General features: G+C 39.6%; 8 non-coding genes across 8 annotated transcripts; all 8 read right to left on the bottom strand.

Moving 5' to 3' along the window:
- Positions 1-60: 60 nt before the first annotated feature.
- Positions 61-133, bottom strand: trnar-acg. Its single transcript has one exon. It is a non-coding gene; the product is annotated as a tRNA-Arg (tRNA).
- Positions 134-1,433: 1,300 nt separating this feature from the next.
- Positions 1,434-1,506, bottom strand: trnar-acg. Its single transcript has one exon. It is a non-coding gene; the product is annotated as a tRNA-Arg (tRNA).
- A 517-nt stretch (positions 1,507-2,023) lies between these two features.
- trnar-acg lies at positions 2,024-2,096 on the bottom strand. The gene has a single exon. It is a non-coding gene; the product is annotated as a tRNA-Arg (tRNA).
- Positions 2,097-3,397: 1,301 nt separating this feature from the next.
- On the bottom strand, positions 3,398-3,470 carry trnar-acg. Its single transcript has one exon. It is a non-coding gene; the product is annotated as a tRNA-Arg (tRNA).
- Positions 3,471-4,771: 1,301 nt separating this feature from the next.
- Positions 4,772-4,844, bottom strand: trnar-acg. The gene has a single exon. It is a non-coding gene; the product is annotated as a tRNA-Arg (tRNA).
- Positions 4,845-5,361: 517 nt separating this feature from the next.
- trnar-acg lies at positions 5,362-5,434 on the bottom strand. The gene has a single exon. It is a non-coding gene; the product is annotated as a tRNA-Arg (tRNA).
- Positions 5,435-6,688: 1,254 nt separating this feature from the next.
- Positions 6,689-6,761, bottom strand: trnar-acg. The gene has a single exon. It is a non-coding gene; the product is annotated as a tRNA-Arg (tRNA).
- Positions 6,762-7,278: 517 nt separating this feature from the next.
- Positions 7,279-7,351, bottom strand: trnar-acg. Its single transcript has one exon. It is a non-coding gene; the product is annotated as a tRNA-Arg (tRNA).
- Between the last annotated feature and the right edge of the window lie 410 nt (positions 7,352-7,761).

Below are 7,761 nucleotides of genomic sequence, written 5' to 3'. Positions count from 1 at the left end.
TTTTGAGAAGAATAATTTTACTCAATTAGCCGATGGGAAAAACGTATGCAACAAAAGCCACGAGCCAGGTAGGAGTCGAACCTACAATCTTCTGATCCGTAGTCAGACGCGTTATCCATTGCGCCACTGGCCCTTGCGCTTATGAAATAGCGTTAACACTAACGCTGCCATAGCCGCTTTTTGAAGGGCTTTTGCAATTCAAATTTAAGTATCTCCGCGGATGTGAATATCTCGTGCATATCCGTTCTTACGTTTTAATTCATATTTTAATTAACTACACACACTGTGTTTCAGCTGCAGAATCGTAAAAATGAATAAGTTATAAGCACATCCTTCTTCACCTGCAGACCCGAGTTTATGTGGCATATTGAAATCAATACAATATAGCCTAGAGTTTAGTCTGGGCTTTGTAATAAAATCAAAGTCATTGTGAAATAATATATTATAATCCTGTTGAGTGCTTGAAACACTGATGAAAGTCATTCTACACATCGTGTATTATTATTATGCAAACTACATTTCTCAGGCAGAACGACTGTGCCAGCCTGAGCGTGAAGCTGCAAAAAGAAGTACACACTCTAACCTCTCTGCAAAGATAAGTGTCCAACGGGACATGCTATACGAAAGCCGGAGACTGTTGCGTTTTACAACGCTACGAAGTACTTTGTGGATATACTGGATGAAACGACACGGCTGTATTCTGTCAAAGGTGGTACTCGCAGGTGGCCTGTGGCTGAATTCTATAATGATTTGGACCTGGCAGCCATGCACGCTTTGGTTTTTTTTACAAGGAGTGCACGTTCAACGCAATCACTCGTTGGGACTTTATTTTACAGCTAGCTCTGGAGCTACGACAGAAACATTTTGACAAGAGACACGAAATCAGGCTGGCAAATGTCCCTCAACCTTCAACCAGCGCTGCGACCACCGGCACATAGAATAAAAGACAATGCCAAGTTGCTAAATGCAATAAAAACAGAACTTTTGATGTTATCGTCCGTGGTGAAAAGGCACTCTGTGGCAACTGCACTGGTACAGTTTTAAAGCATGTTTGCTGCATAGATTGTACTTAGAAAGCTGTAATAGAACTCTGAACATACAGGCAGAGCCGTGTCTCTCAAAGCGCTTTCACGTTGCATAAGTTATGTGATACTTTTATAACTGGTTATTTATGTTTTATAATTGTATATGTGCATACTGCTTTCTACACCTGTTTACACGAAAGTTTATTGCCTAAAGTTTATTTTATTACAGTTTTTCATGTTTATGTGTATGCAATCTTTTTGTTTAAAGAAATAAGAAATAGAATATTTGTTTTGAAGTAAATACGGTATTTCTGCTCTGAAAATGTTATGTATGACGTTGATGAATAAAAATATTAAGTTGCAATTTCATTGAAGTAGTTGAGGGAAAAATGCATGCACAGAAAGCCACGAGCCAGGTAGGAGTCGAACCTACAATCTTCTGATCCGTAGTCAGACGCGTTATCCATTGCGCCACTGGCCCCTGCTTTTAACAAACACTGTTAACTCACCTTCAGCAACAACAAACAACAGTGGTGGCAGCTATTGACCAGCAGTCACCTGAGCTTACCAGCCTTTTGCTGAACTGTGTATTGTATTCAACGACCTACCTGAACAGCCACCCCATTGATAGCTCAATGCTTGTTCAAATGCTTGTTCAATTCTGCCTCGGAGACAATTTCAGTGTTGAATGTTTTGTCTTTCTCCTGCTAATGAGGGAGAAAAATGAATAAAATCTAAAATAGCTGTGTGAAAAATGAAAATAAGAGAAAGTTCTTTGCATGAAGACAACGTGCCTGATCGTGTCCACTGTGGGGAATTAGTGCAAGGGGTTGAGCACGCACTTCACTTGTGAGAGGCAGTGGGATCGATGCCTGCATTCTCCAATGGTTGCTTTTTATTTAATAAATCGGTTGGGAAATGATCAATCTGGACTGTTATTTTGAGAAGAATAATTTTACTCAATTAGCCGATGGGAAAAACGTATGCAACAAAAGCCACGAGCCAGGTAGGAGTCGAACCTACAATCTTCTGATCCGTAGTCAGACGCGTTATCCATTGCGCCACTGGCCCTTGCGCTTATGAAATAGTGTTAACACTAACGCTGCCATAGCCGCTTTTTGAAGGGCTTTTGCAATTCAAATTTAAATATCTCCGCGGATGTGAATATCTCGTGCATATCCGTTCTTACGTTTTAATTCATATTTTAATTAACTACACACACTGTGTTTCAGCTGCAGAATCGTAAAAATGAATAAGTTATAAGCACTTGCTTCTTCAACTGCCAGACCCGAGTTTATGTGGCATATTGAAATCAATACAATATAGCCTACAGTTTAGTCTGGGCTTTGTAATAAAATCAAAGTCATTGTGAAATAATATATTATAATCCTGTTGAGTGCTTGAAACACTGATGAAAGTCATTCTACACATTGTGTATTATTATTATGCAAACTACATTTCTCAGGCAGAACGACTGTGCCAGCCTGAGCGTGAAGCTGCAAAAAAAAGTACACACTCTAACCTCTCTGCAAAGATAAGTGTCCAACGGGACATGCTATACGAAAGCCGGAGACTGTTGCGTTTTACAACGCTACGAAGTACTTTGTGGATATACTGGATCAAACGGCACGGCTGTATTCTGTCAAAGGTGGTACTCGCAGGTGGCCTGTGGCTGAATTCTATAATGATTTGGACCTGGCAGCCATGCACGCTTTGGTTTTTTTTACAAGGAGTGCACGTTCAACGCAATCACTCGTTGGGACTTTATTTTACAGCTAGCTCTGGAGCTACGACAAAAACATTTTGACAAGAGACACGAAATCAGGCTGGCAAATGTCCCTCAACCTTCAGCCAGCGCTGCGACCACCGGCACATAGAATAAAAGACAATACCAAGTTGCTAAATGCAATAAAAACAGAACTTTTGATGTTATCGTCCGTGGTGAAAAGGCACTCTGTGGCAACTGCACTGGTACAGTTTTAAAGCATGTTTGCTGCATAGATTGTACTTAGAAAGCTGTAATAGATCTCTGAACATACAGGCAGAGCCGTGTCTCTCAAAGCGCTTTCACGTTGCATAAGTTATGTGATACTTTTATAACTGGTTATTTATGTTTTATAATTGTATATGTGCATACTGCTTTCTACACCTGTTTACACGAAAGTTTATTGCCTAAAGTTTATTTTATTACAGTTTTTCATGTTTATGTGTATGCAATCTTTTTGTTTAAAGAAATAAGAAATAGAATATTTGTTTTGAAGTAAATACGGTATTTCTGCTCTGAAAATGTTATGTATGACGTTGATGAATAAAAATATTAAGTTGTAATTTCATTGAAGTAGTTGGGGGAAAAATGCATGCACAGAAAGCCACGAGCCAGGTAGGAGTCGAACCTACAATCTTCTGATCCGTAGTCAGACGCGTTATCCATTGCGCCACTGGCCCTTGCGCTTATGAAATAGCGTTAACACTAACGCTGCCATAGCCGCTTTTTGAAGGGCTTTTGCAATTCAAATTTAAGTATCTCCGCGGATGTGAATATCTCGTGCATATCCGTTCTTACGTTTTAATTCATATTTTAATTAACTACACACACTGTGTTTCAGCTGCAGAATCGTAAAAATGAATAAGTTTTAAGCACTTGCTTCTTCAACTGCCAGACCCGAGTTTATGTGGCATATTGAAATCAATACAATATAGCCTACAGTTTAGTCTGGGCTTTGTAATAAAATCAAAGTCATTGTGAAATAATATATTATAATCCTGTTGAGTGCTTGAAACACTGATGAAAGTCATTCTACACATTGTGTATTATTATTATGCAAACTACATTTCTCAGGCAGAACGACTGTGCCAGCCTGAGCGTGAAGCTGCAAAAAAAAGTACACACTCTAACCTCTCTGCAAAGATAAGTGTCCAACGGGACATGCTATACGAAAGCCGGAGACTGTTGCGTTTTACAACGCTACGAAGTACTTTGTGGATATACTGGATCAAACGGCACGGCTGTATTCTGTCAAAGGTGGTACTCGCAGGTGGCCTGTGGCTGTTTTCTATAATGATTTGGACCTGGCAGCCATGCACGCTTTGGTTTTTTTTACAAGGAGTGCACGTTCAACGCAATCACTCGTTGGGACTTTATTTTACAGCTAGCTCTGGAGCTACGACAAAAACATTTTGACAAGAGACACGAAATCAGGCTGGCAAATGTCCCTCAACCTTCAGCCAGCGCTGCGACCACCGGCACATAGAATAAAAGACAATACCAAGTTGCTAAATGCAATAAAAACAGAACTTTTGATGTTATCGTCCGTGGTGAAAAGGCACTCTGTGGCAACTGCACTGGTACAGTTTTAAAGCATGTTTGCTGCATAGATTGTACTTAGAAAGCTGTAATAGAACTCTGAACATACAGGCAGAGCCGTGTCTCTCAAAGCGCTTTCACGTTGCATAAGTTATGTGATACTTTTATAACTGGTTATTTATGTTTTATAATTGTATATGTGCATACTGCTTTCTACACCTGTTTACACGAAAGTTTATTGCCTAAAGTTTATTTTATTACAGTTTTTCATGTTTATGTGTATGCAATCTTTTTGTTTAAAGAAATAAGAAATAGAATATTTGTTTTGAAGTAAATACGGTATTTCTGCTCTGAAAATGTTATGTATGACGTTGATGAATAAAAATATTAAGTTGTAATTTCATTGAAGTAGTTGAGGGAAAAATGCATGCACAGAAAGCCACGAGCCAGGTAGGAGTCGAACCTACAATCTTCTGATCCGTAGTCAGACGCGTTATCCATTGCGCCACTGGCCCCTGCTTTTAACAAACACTGTTAACTCACCTTCAGCAACAGCAAACAACAGTGGTGGCAGCTATTGACCAGCAGTCACCTGAGCTTGCCAGCCTTTTGCTGAACTGTGTATTGTATTCAACGACCTACCTGAACAGCCACCCCATTGATAGCTCAATGCTTGTTCAAATGCTTGTTCAATTCTGCCTCGGAGACAATTTCAGTGTTGAATGTTTTGTCTTTCTCCTGCTAATGAGGGAGAAAAATGAATAAAATCTAAAATAGCTGTGTGAAAAATGAAAATAAGAGAAAGTTCTTTGCATGAAGACAACGTGCCTGATCGTGTCCACTGTGGGGAATTAGTGCAAGGGGTTGAGCACGCACTTCACTTGTGAGAGGCAGTGGGATCGATGCCTGCATTCTCCAATGGTTGCTTTTTATTTAATAAATCGGTTGGGAAATGATCAATCTGGACTGTTATTTTGAGAAGAATAATTTTACTCAATTAGCCGATGGGAAAAACGTATGCAACAAAAGCCACGAGCCAGGTAGGAGTCGAACCTACAATCTTCTGATCCGTAGTCAGACGCGTTATCCATTGCGCCACTGGCCCTTGTGCTTATGAAATAGTGTTAACACTAACGCTGCCATAGCCGCTTTTTGAAGGGCTTTTGCAATTCAAATTTAAGTATCTCCGCGGATGTGAATATCTCGTGCATATCCGTTCTTACGTTTTAATTCATATTTTAATTAACTACACACACTGTGTTTCAGCTGCAGAATCGTAAAAATGAATAAGTTATAAGCACATCCTTCTTCAACCGCCAGACCCGAGTTTATGTGGCATATTGAAATCAATACAATATAGCCTACAATTTAGTCTGGGCTTTGTAATAAAATCAAAGTCATTGTGAAATAATATATTATAATCCTGTTGAGTGCTTGAAACACTGATGAAAGTCATTCTACACATTGTGTATTATTATTATGCAAACTACATTTCTCAGGCAGAACGACTGTGCCAGCCTGAGCGTGAAGCTGCAAAAAAAAGTACACACTCTAACCTCTCTGCAAAGATAAGTGTCCAACGGGACATGCTATACGAAAGCCGGAGACTGTTGCGTTTTACAACGCTACGAAGTACTTTGTGGATATACTGGATCAAACGGCACGGCTGTATTCTGTCAAAGGTGGTACTCGCAGGTGGCCTGTGGCTGTTTTTTATAATGATTTGGACCTGGCAGCCATGCACGCTTTGGTTTTTTTTACAAGGAGTGCACGTTCAACGCAATCACTCGTTGGGACTTTATTTTACAGCTAGCTCTGGAGCTACGACAAAAACATTTTGACAAGAGACACGAAATCAGGCTGGCAAATGTCCCTCAACCTTCAACCAGCGCTGCGACCACTGGCACATAGAATAAAAGACAATGCCAAGTTGCTAAATGCAATAAAAACAGAACTTTTGATGTCTGCGCCCGTTGTGAAAAGGCAGTCTGTGGCAACTGCACTGGTACAGTTTTAAAGCATGTTTGCTGCATAGATTGTACTTAGAAAGCTGTAATAGAACTCTGAACTTTTTCATGTTTATGTATATGCAATCCTTTTATAACTGGTTATTTATGTTTTATAATTGTGCATACAGCTTTCTACACCTGTTTACACAGAAGTTTATTGCAGTTTATTTTATTACAGTTTTTCATGTTTATGTGTATGCAATCTTAAAGAAATAAGAAATAAAATATTTGTTTTGAAGTAAATACGGTATTTCTGCTCTGAAAATGTTATGTATGACGTTGATGAATAAAAATATTAAGTTGTAATTTCATTGAAGTAGTTGAGGGAAAAATGCATGCACAGAAAGCCACGAGCCAGGTAGGAGTCGAACCTACAATCTTCTGATCCGTAGTCAGACGCGTTATCCATTGCGCCACTGGCCCCTGCTTTTAACAAACACTGTTAACTCACCTTCAGCAACAACAAACAACAGTGGTGGCAGCTATTGACCAGCAGTCACCTGAGCTTACCAGCCTTTTGCTGAACTGTGTATTGTATTCAACGACCTACCTGAACAGCCACCCCATTGATAGCTCAATGCTTGTTCAAATGCTTGTTCAATTCTGCCTCGGAGACAATTTCAGTGTTGAATGTTTTGTCTTTCTCCTGCTAATGAGGGAGAAAAATGAATAAAATCTAAAATAGCTGTGTGAAAAATGAAAATAAGAGAAAGTTCTTTGCATGAAGACAACGTGCCTGATCTTGTCCACTGTGGGGAATTAGTGCAAGGGGTTGAGCACGCACTTCACTTGTGAGAGGCAGTGGGATCGATGCCTGCATTCTCCAATGGTTGCTTTTTATTTAATAAATCGGTTGGGAAATGATCAATCTGGACTGTTATTTTGAGAAGAATAATTTTACTCAATTAGCCGATGGGAAAAACGTATGCAACAAAAGCCACGAGCCAGGTAGGAGTCGAACCTACAATCTTCTGATCCGTAGTCAGACGCGTTATCCATTGCGCCACTGGCCCTTGCGCTTATGAAATAGTGTTAACACTAGCGCTGCCATAGCCGCTTTTTGAAGGGCTTTTGCAATTCAAATTTAAGTATCTCCGCGGATGTGAATATCTCGTGCATATCCGTTCTTACGTTTTAATTCATATTTTAATTAACTACACACACTGTGTTTCAGCTGCAGAATCGTAAAAATGAATAAGTTATAAGCACATCCTTCTTCACCTGCAGACCCGAGTTTATGTGGCATATTGAAATCAATACAATAGAGCCTAGAGTTTAGTCTGGGCTTTGTAATTAAATCAAAGTCATTGTGAAATAATATATTATAATGGTGTTGAGGGCTTGAAACACTGATGAAAGTCATTCTACACATCGTGTATTATTATTATGCAAACTACATTTCTCAGGCAGAACGACTGTGCCA

This window comes from Polyodon spathula, unplaced genomic scaffold (assembly GCF_017654505.1).
Source record: "Polyodon spathula isolate WHYD16114869_AA unplaced genomic scaffold, ASM1765450v1 scaffolds_3722, whole genome shotgun sequence".
NCBI classification, from domain to species: Eukaryota; Metazoa; Chordata; class Actinopteri; order Acipenseriformes; family Polyodontidae; genus Polyodon; species Polyodon spathula.
This window is presented reverse-complemented; position numbering and strand designations above follow the sequence as displayed.